Below are 10,303 nucleotides of genomic sequence, written 5' to 3'. Positions count from 1 at the left end.
GTCTTATATTAAAATGTGAAGGCCTTGGGACCTTTTTACTTATTTTATTAATTGATTGCTATTGCCCCGACGCGCGCGCATGTCCAAAACGCATTAGGCAGGCTTAGTCCCAATTTGACCTTGTCGAGGATGCGAGTGACATCTGGATAGGATTTTCGCAAGTAAACTACCCGAGCGCACCACTGTTGGTATGGTAGAAATGCTGGAAAAGGGGTTTGTGTTTGCGTTTCCTCGTAACAGAATTGTTTTCTCGTACATTCAAATTACAATCCGATGCCACCATGGTTGTAGGTTGTGGTTTTTCTGACGGATTTTACTGTGAGAAATTCAATTTTTGTTCATAAACACCTTGCGCCACACGGAGGGCCTGCGCGGTCGGGGTGGTTCGGGATGATTTTCTCCGCCACGGACGCCGGCGCTTACGCCGACGCCAACGCCGCATTTTCTGCGACACGGGGCCCTTAACGCTGTCGTGTTAATTTATATGACTGACCTTCAAGGCTTATCTGCAATCCACTCCACAATGTAAGTATATTCCCCGCGCAGCCTCGTAATATTGCACACGGCATTCTGTCTAAATCTATATTATATAATTGCTGTGCTATTTTATTTTATTATTTTTATCTCATGTACTATTTTAATATGATTGTGTTGTTTATTTTGTTGCTTTTGTATAGTTTAAATAATCTCAAGAAGTGACAGTTCCCTGAAATATAAACAATATTACATAATTGCTATCTTTTTATTTCGACGTGCTATAAATCATTGCATCCAAAGTTCGCCTTTATCTCTTGCCTACCCTAATTCGATAATTTTTGGTTGGTGCACGTGTAGGTATAGCAATCGGTATTAGTATTGTGCTAATTGCTTGTTGCTACGAAATAACTTTTTCTAGCAAATGAACGTAAAATTTCAATTTTCGCGCCAAAATCCTGAAAATTGTCCTTAACAAAATGGCGCCTACAGTAATCAACAGCCTTTCATTTATACTTTAAAGACAAAACCTTGTGAACGTTGCGTTATTGTATAATTATTATTACATATTATTACATTTAATATTATAAAATAATAACGTAAATATAGTAGCAATATTAAAGAAGAATTGGCAAGAAGCAGTTTGGCGCAACGTCTCGCATTTTCCTTCTGCCTGCTTTGGCGGCGTATTTGCGTTGCGATTGCGTCATTCTTCTCGGAGCCGGAGTGAACTTCAAGTCGCGTGTTTGCATGAGTTTTTTGAAGTGCTGTTGGGGCTGGGGCTGCGTGATCGTCACTGGCGTCCTCCAGAGTGCCCACCGATCAGAAAGTCGTACGAACCGCAAGCTTTGAACGTCTGTTTATCGCACCCTCGAAAGCGGCGGCACAGAAGGCGCGATGTGAGCTCCGGTGGGAACAGCAGCCCTTTGTCTCGTAACGGTAAGTAAACGTTTGTTAGCGTAGCCAGCATGCTTATGTGTATTGATTATGAACACTATGTTGAGAGATGTCAACAGCGGAGCACGCCGCGAGGTTGCCGAAATGTTTAAAGCGCTTGGCCAGCTTGTCGAGGCAGGCGACAGCTTTGCGCACCGGCAGCTCAGTAAGCGTTCGCGACGGGCTAGCGGTAGCGTGTCCAAAAGTGAACCGCAAGCGAGCTACTCCGACAGCGAGTATCCTAGCTTCAGTGCAGTAAGCGCAACGCCTGTTAGCAGTAGCGCGGCTACAGGCCGCGCTACTGTTCAGGGCTGGTATTTTGTAGCGATGCCTTTCCGATGCTAATGCCTCTTCGCGCTTTTCGCGCTTGGTCAGTGGGCAGAGTGACGGTCCGCTCACGTTATCAACGGGATCAGCCGGCCGTGAGTGGTGGATGATAAATCAAGTAAATAAAGCGCAAGGCATCGCTTCAAAATACCGGCCCGGATTGCACAGAAAGCAGCTCAGATTGTTCAGATCGTAATGCTGAGGTTTTCGGCGACTGGTGTCTATGTGAAGCCGGTGAGGATTCATAAGGATGTATTTAACGCTGACGTGCAGGAAACCGCAGAACGGGCAGGAAGCCAAAGCACTAGCAGCTAAAATTTCGCAGCTTCGCTTGCAAATTGGGCTCTACAATGTAACATTACCCACAGGTCCCTGACACCGCTTTCCGACTTCTAAGAGCACACGGGTGTTTCCGGAATCTTTCAAAAGATGCTAGAACTTTTCTGAAGACCCCCCGTGGGGCTGTCGAGGTATGTGTATGTGTTGCCTTAAACTAGCTTAAATTTCGTTGATAAATTTAAAGAAAATTAGAGCATGCTTCCACTTCAAATGCACCTGCTACGTGTTTTGGATCTGCTGTTTGATAATGACAAGAGCATATGTAGGTGGAACGTGGTTGGAGTGGAAGCATGCGTATTTTGCACATTGTATACATCAGAGCATTTGGAGCACGACCAAATTTTTTGTGATCTTTTTTATTGGCTGAGTTGTTGAGGTGATAAAATAGTTTTGCTGTGAGGAAGTTCGAGATGTAGTAATTTGCTTACTGTGTCAATAAATAAGTATGTTGGAATTTGAATGCTTTTTTTTCATGTAATGACAAAATCTTTATTTAACATAGGTGCCGTCCAGACTGGCCATGAGACCAGCGAATTTGCTGTAGAAACAGCCATCTGGGAGTGGCTGCGTCACGCTCCTGCCAGGCACAGAACTGCCATTGCCAAGGTAATGTGTCTTCATATGTGTCGCAATGGTTTAAACATATTGCAAATGTGAAACCAGCTATGAAAGACACTCCTAGGATACGAAAGCAGATTTGAAAAAAAAAAACCTTTCTGCATGTTAACTGCAGCAGCAATGAGGTATTTTTTCGAACTGGGCAAGATAGCATGAGTGAGGCTTGCACTCAAGCTCTCCGGTATTGAAGAGGAAGCAACTGTCATACAATTCAATTGGGTAGGCAGGTAGGTAGTAAACTTCATTGATACAATTGGGTAACAGTAATTTTTGCTACAGTTATAACAAAATAACTGTAAGCTTCTTAGCAAAACGTACACTTATTATCATTTACACTAGGCACTGTCGAGTGTAGCCGTGCATTTGAAGCACCTATTTACTATATTCTTTCATCGTAAACTTGAAGCGTAAGGAAAAATTTAAAGGGGGCTAAGTATCGTGCAGTAAGCTGGGGAATGGACGAGTTTAGTGTGATGACATAGAAAGATCGCTTCACTGTATATGCCAAGGTACGTTATATTTCAGTTTGGCAAGATGACTGCAGAAGATTACGTGAAGTGATAAGTTGAAATATTATCAAGCTGTACGGTGTGGATTCATTTAGAGCAACAAAGACGCTAAAGATCATTAGGATAAATATTTGTCTAGCAGTGAGCTTAGAGGTACGAGATTTCTGGCTTTATATTTTCTGCTTTAGATGGAGGTTGTGGACATTTAAACCCTACAAAAAGAACTCGTAAGCATCATCATCATCAGCCTATTTTGTCCACTGCAGGACGAAGGCCTCGCCCTGCGATCTCCATTTACCCCTGTCTTGCGCTAGCGTATTCCAACTTGCGCCTGCAAATTTCCTAACTTCATCATCCCATCTGGTTTTCTGCCGACCTCGACTGCGCTTCCCTTCTCTTGGTATCCAATCTGTAACCCTAATGGTCCACCGGTTATCCATCCTACGCATTACATGGCTTGCCCAGCTCGTAAGCATCATGGTGTCCTAAATAATATACTGCATAGCTTTTGTGTCAACCAGCCTCCCAAAAACCAAGACTGGTTCTAGATAACCTGTATAGTGCATTATTCAGGGTGGTCTGTGGTCCAAGTCACCAAGTGCTCCAGTACTGTGTTACGTGCTCCGCCGCTGTGCCGAGTGCTCTCCATTTCTGCAGTATACCAAGTGCCCCTTTGCGTCTCCATTTTACCAAGTGCTCTAATATTGTCAAATGCTTGACCACGTCTGCAATGTGCCATATTAATTTTCACAGCGTCCTACGAAATGCATGGACGTTCCAGTTAACTTTGCTTCAATGCATAAAACAGCATTTTCCTTTAAAAGTTCACTGGAACGCCCATGCATTTCGTAGGACACTTTGAAAATTAATATTTTGAGACTGGTTCACTCCTGAGAATTCGTTGCAAGTGCATATGCCTTGCGAACTCGGCGGCTGTAATTCGTAGATTGAAAGATGTGCCGTAAAACAATTAAAAGGTTTATTAGGATAATTGTGTTAATTATTCAGTTAGGCATACTGATTTCTTGCAGAAGTAGTGGCCACCTCATCGTGTAGTTTAGATCAAGGATTATAATTGTGCTATGTGCCACAGGCAATTTTTAAAAATTTTGTGCAGCTAAATTGAAACACTCTGTATATGTAAGTACTGACACGATACCACTGACTTGATACCGGATTTTGAAAAAAAAAACTATTCTGGCAAGCCACAGACCACCCTGAATGCACTATACAGGTTTTCTAGAACCAGTTTTGGTTTTTGGGAGGCTGGTTGATACAAAAACTATGCAGTATATTATTTAGGACACTATGATACTTACGAGTTCTTTTAGGGTTATGTCCACAACCGCCATTTAAAGCAAAAAATATAAAGCCAGAAATCTCGTACCTCTAAGTTCACTACTAGACAAATATTTATCCTAATGATCTTTAGCGTCATTGTTGCTCTAAATGAATCCACACCGTACACCTTGCTAATATTCAAACTTATCACTTCACGTAATCTTCTGCAGTCATCTTGGCAAACTGAAATATAACATACCTTGGCGTATACACTGAAGCGATCTTTCTATGCCATCACACTAAACTCCTCTATTCCACAGCTTACTGCATAATCCTTAGCCCCCTTAAAATTTTTCCCTACGCTTCATGTTTACGTAGAAAGAATATAGAAAATTTATTGAGAGCAAATCTTAGCCTAAAGTATCGTTTTTTTAACAAATCCATAATATCTACAAATGGTATGATTTTTTTTCTCACCAAAGTCTGTGTTAAAAGTTATTAGCTCGCGGCATTTTATGGTGAATTCTTTGACCTTGCGTGACCATGTTTTCTGCAGGACTGTGCCACTGAACAGCCCGGATATGTGCGACATGGTTCCCTCGGCCTGTTGCACATTTACCTATCACCCGCAGCATCTAGCTGCCAGAGTGACCTTGCTTTCTTCAGCGCTGTGCCACTGAACAGCCCGGACATGTGTGACATGGTCTCCTAGGCCTGCGGTACTTTCGCCGATTACCCGTGGCGTCGAGCTCCAGTGTGCCGAGTTGTCCAATACTGCCAAGTGCTTTATGATGCCACCAATGTGCCAAATGCTCTAGTACTGTTATGTGCTTCGCCACTCTGCCTTGCGCTCTCCACATCTCTCCAGTATATAAAGTGTCCCATCGCGTCTCCATTTGTGAAGTGCATTACCAAGTCGCCAAGTGCTCCAGTACTGTGTTATGTGCTCCGCTGCTTTGCCGAGTGCTCTCCGTTTCTACAGTATACCAAGTGCCCCATTGCATCTCCATTTTACCAAGTGCTCCAATATTGTCAAATGCTTGACCAGGTCTGGAATGTGCCATGTGCTCCACTGCTGTGCCAAGTGTATACTTTGTAAATGATATACATGCCTTAAGTTCAACCAATAGCTCTACTGCATAATTTATCCATACAGTTGGTCTTCAGATAGACTTCTATGTCAGTATGTACACATATTGTAGAGTTGTGTTACTGTTCCTGTAGAGTAGATGTGGGTCAACATGTTTTTTCTTCATAGAAGGCTACAGCGCGGAACCAACAAAGACAAAGAACACAGACACAGTGTTGACTTTCAACAAGAATCAGCTTTCTGAAAGTCAGTGCTGTGTCTGTTCTTTGTGTGCCTCTCCTGTCTTCGTCGGTTCCGCGCCATGGCCTTCTACGATGTTCAAGCAGCAAGCCCAACTGGTTACTCTGCTCAAATGTTTTTCTACCATTCTTGGCACCTTTGTGCCGTTTCCTATATCAAGTGCCCAGCTTGCTATGCAACTGCCGAGATTTGTCACACCAGCGTGCTGCTGCCATTGATGTCATCATTGCTAATACAGCCTTCATAAATAACAACATAAACTTGGACAGCACAATATTATTTTTAAATTTTCATTTCATTCTAATATATAAAGAAGGTTGTACTTATTTGTTTATTTCTACTAACATTCTGCAGATATCACAAGGACCATGCATTGCGTTTAATGTTTTACTCACAGAAGATGTGTGCATCACTCCTGGAAGTTTGTAGTTTGTGTATTTCTAGTCAGGTTTTGTGGATTTTGCTTCGACCAACTTTCTAGTCACATTTCGCAGATTTTACTTGCACATCTATTGATTTTGTTTTACTTGCACATGAATTGTCTGCATTTTGACAAGGTCACAAATATATCTGAGAAAATATTGAGCTTTATGCTGCCAGATGTAAGAGTTGCGTGTTCAAAAGAACTCTTGTTCAAGTTCATGCTATTCATCGCTTCGACATTTCAGGTCTTGCTGTTCATCTTAGTATTTTTTATGCAATATTGTCTTAGCTGCATTTTATGTATGGTATAACAGGGATTCCTCAGCGAGAGCTTGAGGTATACTTTGCAAGGGCATTATTTAGGGATTTATTTCTCTGGTTTAGCTAGTTCTATATTTTCTAAGCAACGATATCCTAAAATTCTGTATGATATAGGTCTCATTTTTGCTGTTCAACATAGCTTTCATTTTGTTAAACATATCCTGAATAAAAGCTTGAGATACTCTTTGAGGATGTACGCGTGAGTTTGTTTTAGTTCTATTTTTTTCTATGAAAGGTTACTTTATTATGTGTAATGCTTGTTCTAAAATAAAATTTTGCTGTGGAACCAAAGTTTCAAGGCTGGTATCATTTTTCTATCACGTGAAAAAGACACTACACGATTGCCGCACATGCTGGGGAATGTATAAAATTACATCTTGGGAACGTACTTATTACGTATTTCGGCTCAAAACTAATATCCAAACAATGTAACAAATGTCCAGCAATTACATCCATATAACATCTTTTCAACGTAAAAAAAGAGGACTTTTGACAGTACCACCTACGTAGATTTTACGTAAACTAGATCTATTTGAACCTCTAATAGAGGTATTGAATGTCCAACTGAAATATCTAGTGGACATCCAGGCAATGTTTATGGTTTATAGGGCCGCTGTACAACCAGAACGCGAGAAGGACGCCACTGCTCCGGTACGCAAGGCAGACGCCGGTTCGTGAAAGTGTGGTTGCCGCAGGATTTATCCGTGTTGGTGTGCTTTATCGTGCGCATTCTCGTGTGCTTTTTTGTATGATCGTGCGTGTGAGCAGCTTGCCTGAGGTTTTCTGTACTTGACTACGGTTCTTTGGTGTGCGCATGTGTGGCAGACAGTTTTTACTAGCGGTGTGATGCCACGAAGCTGTTGTGTGCCGCTGTACAACCAGAACGCGAGAAGGACGCCACTGCTCCGGTACGCAAGGCAGACGCCGGTTCGTGAAAATGTGGTTGCCGCAGGATTTATCCGTGTTCGTGTGCTTTTTCGTGCGCATTCTCGTGTGCTTTTTTGTATGATCGTGCGTGTGAGCAGCTTGCCTGAGGTTTTCTGTACTTGACTACGGTTCTTTGGTGTGCGCATGTGTGGCAGACAGTTTTTACTAGCGGTGTGATGCCGCGAGGCTGTTGAGTGCCGCTGTACAACCAGAACGCGAGAAGGACGCCACTGCTCCGGTACGTAAGGCAGACGCCGGTTCGTGCTACAGTGTGGTTGCCGCTGGATTTAACCGTGTTTGTGTGCTTTTTCTTGCGCATTCTCGTGCTCTTTTTATTGCGATAGCAATTATATGGACACTCAAAAGCAGATTTCTGCCGTCGGCGTCTCCGTCGCCGTCGCCGTCGCCGTGAGGTTCCGTATGACGTCATTTGGAGATGAAATCGTCGCCGCGCGCCGAACGCTGTATGTGCGAGTGAAAGGGCGCGAGGGGCGCGTCTTTCACGGGGAGTGAACGCACGGCGGAGAACAAACGCGCGTTCTGCGCCGTGCTCGCTTAAGGGCTGCAGAAGTAGGCGTCTCTTTTCTCCTTTACAATCACCATATATGTAGAGCAAACGCGCCTTCTTCAGACGCGCGAGAGGCCGTGGGGGAGGGGGAGGGAAGGGAGCCGACGTTTAGCTGCGGCACCAAGTGCCTATTTATATCAGAGGCTTCCAGCAACAGTCACCAACGCCGCACGCATTTTGAGCTAACGCGGGCAAAACGCCGATGGCGTCGACAACAGTTCTGCGTGTTGTTGCTACCAAAGCCGCTCACCTTACTTCGTATGACATTGCTGTGTTGCTATCGCATTCATTGCTTCGCCCTTAGGGCGAAACTGTGACATTTATCTTGTGTGATCGTGTTTGTGAACAGCTTGCCTGAGGTTTTCTGTACTTGACTACGGTTCTTTGGTGTGCGCATGTGTGGCAGACAGTTTTTACTAGCGGTGTGATGCCGCGAGGCTGTTGTGTGCCGCTGTACAACCAGAACGCGACAAGGATGGCACTGCTCCGGTACGCAAGGCAGACGCCGGTTCGTGCAACAGTGTGGTTGCAGCAGGATTTATCCGTGTTTGTGTGCTTTTTCTTGCGCATTCTCGTGCTCTTTTTTTGTGTGATCGTGTTTGTGAACAGCTTGCCTGAGGTTTTCTGTGCTTGACTACGGTTCGTTGGTGTGCGCATGTGTGGCAGACAGTTTTTACTAGCGGTGTGATACCACGAAGCTGTTGTGTGCCGCTGTACAACTCGAACGTGAGAAGGACGCCACTGCTACGGTACGCAAGGCAGATGCCGGTTCGTGAAAGTGTGGTTGCCGCAGGATTTATCCGTGTTGGTGTGCTTTTTCGTGCGCATTCTCGTGTGTTTTTTTGTATGATCGTGCGTTTGAGCAGCTTGCCTTAGGCTTTCTGTGCTTGACTACGGTTCTTTGGAGTGCGCTTGTGTGGCAGACAGTTTTTACTAGCGGTGTGATGCCACGAAGCTGTGGTGGGCCGCTGTACAACTCGAACGCGAGAAGGACGCCACGGCTCCGGTACGCAAGGCAGACGCCGGTTCGTGCTACAGTGTGGTTGCCGCAGGATTTATCCGTGTTGGTGGGCTTTTTCGTGCGCATTCTCGTGTGCTTTTTTGTATGATCGTGAGTGTGAGCAGCTTGCCTTAGGCTTTCTGTGCTTGACTACGGTTCTTTGGAGTGCGCGTGTGTGGCAGACGGTTTTGACTAGCGGTGTGATGCCACGAAGCTGTTGTGTGCCGCTGTACAACTCGAACACGAGAAGGACGCCACTGCTCCGGTACGCAAGGCAGACGCCGGTTCGTGCTACAGTGTGGTTGCCGCAGGATTTATCCCTGTTGGTGTGCTTTTTCTTGCGCATTCTCGTGTGCTTTTTTGTATGATCATGAGTGTGAGCAGCTTGCCTTAGGCTTTCTGTGCTTGACTACGGTTCTTTGGAGTGCGCGTGTGTGGCAGACGGTTTTTACTAGCGGTGTGATGCCACGAAACTGTTGTGTGCCGCTGTACAACTCGAACACGAGAAGGACGCCACTGCTCCGGTACGCAAGGCAGGCGCCGGTTCGTGCTACAGTGTGGTTGCCGCAGGATTTATCCCTGTTGGTGTGCTTTTTCTTGCGCATTCTCGTGTGCTTTTTTGTATGATCGTGAGTGTGAGCAGCTTGCCTTAGGCTTTCTGTGCTTGACTACGGTTCTTTGGAGTGCGCGTGTGTGGCAGACGGTTTTTAGTAGCGGTGTGATGCCACGAAGCTGTTGTGTGCCGCTGTACAACTCGAACGCGAGAAGGACGCCACGGCTCCGGTACGCAAGGCAGACACCGGTTTGTGCTACAGTGTGGTTGCCGCAGGATTTATCCGTGTTGGTGTGCTTTTTCGTGCGCATTCTCGTGTGCTTTTTTGTATGATCGTGAGTGTGAGCAGCTTGCCTTAGGCTTTCTGTGCTTGACTGCGGTTCTTTGGAGTGCGCGTGTGTGGCAGACGGTTTTTACTAGCGGTGTGATGCCACGAAGCTGTTGTGTGCCGCTGTACAACTCGAACACGAGAAGGACGCCACTGCTCCGGTACGCAAGGCAGACGCCGGTTCGTGCTACAGTGTGGTTGCCGCATGATTTATCCCTGTTGGTGTGCTTTTTCTTGCGCATTCTCGTGTGCTTTTTTGTATGATCGTGAGTGTGAGCAGCTTGACTTAGGCTTTCTGTGCTTGACTACGGTTATTTGGAGTGCGCGTGTGTGGCAGACGGTTTTTACTAGCGGTGTGATGCCACGAAG

At 45.2% G+C, this 10,303-nt stretch overlaps 1 long non-coding RNA gene across 1 annotated transcript; it reads left to right on the top strand.

Annotated features, from left to right (window-relative positions):
• The first annotated feature begins 554 nt into the window (after positions 1–554).
• On the top strand, positions 555–7,113 carry LOC119461818 (uncharacterized). Its single transcript, XR_005194069.2, has 3 exons — positions 555–1,413; positions 2,579–2,682; positions 5,041–7,113. It is a non-coding gene; the product is annotated as an uncharacterized LOC119461818 (long non-coding RNA).
• Positions 7,114–10,303: the final 3,190 nt, after the last annotated feature.

Source organism: Dermacentor silvarum, chromosome 8, assembly GCF_013339745.2.
Source record: "Dermacentor silvarum isolate Dsil-2018 chromosome 8, BIME_Dsil_1.4, whole genome shotgun sequence".
NCBI lineage: Eukaryota > Metazoa > Arthropoda > Arachnida > Ixodida > Ixodidae > Dermacentor > Dermacentor silvarum.
This window is presented reverse-complemented; position numbering and strand designations above follow the sequence as displayed.